Source organism: Corapipo altera, unplaced genomic scaffold (genome assembly GCF_003945725.1).
Source record: "Corapipo altera isolate COAL_440 unplaced genomic scaffold, ASM394572v1 48842, whole genome shotgun sequence".
NCBI classification, from domain to species: Eukaryota; Metazoa; Chordata; class Aves; order Passeriformes; family Pipridae; genus Corapipo; species Corapipo altera.
The window spans coordinates 817-1,352 of NW_020891596.1; positions in this window are offsets into that span (position 1 = coordinate 817).

The following is a 536-nucleotide window of genomic DNA, read 5'->3' on the forward strand; positions in this document are numbered from 1 at the left end:
CCTTGACGCTCAACATTGATGCTCAACATTGACCTTCCTTGACCTTCTTCAACCTTGACACTCGACCTTCCTCAACCTTGACTTTCTTCAACCTTGACCTTCCTCAACCTTGACGCTCAACGTTGATGCTCAACGTTGACCTTCCTTGACCTTCCCCAACCTTGACACTCAGCCTTGACCTTCCTCAACCTTGAGGCTCAACCTTGATGCTCAACCTTGATCTTCCTCACCCTTGATCTTCCTCAACCTTGACCTTCCTCAACCTTGAGGCTCAACCTTGATGCTCAACCTTGATCTTCCTCAACCTTGACCTTCCCCAACCTTGACCTTCCTCAACCTTTACCTTCCCCAACCTTGATGCTCAACCTTGACCTTCCTCAACGTTGAAACTCAACCTTGACCTTCTCAACCTGGATGCTCAATGTTGACCTTCCTTGACGTTCCTCAACCTTGACTTTCCCCAACCTCAACGCTCAACCTTGACCTTCTTCAACCTTGACCTTTCTCAACCCGGATGCTCAATGTTGACCTTCCTT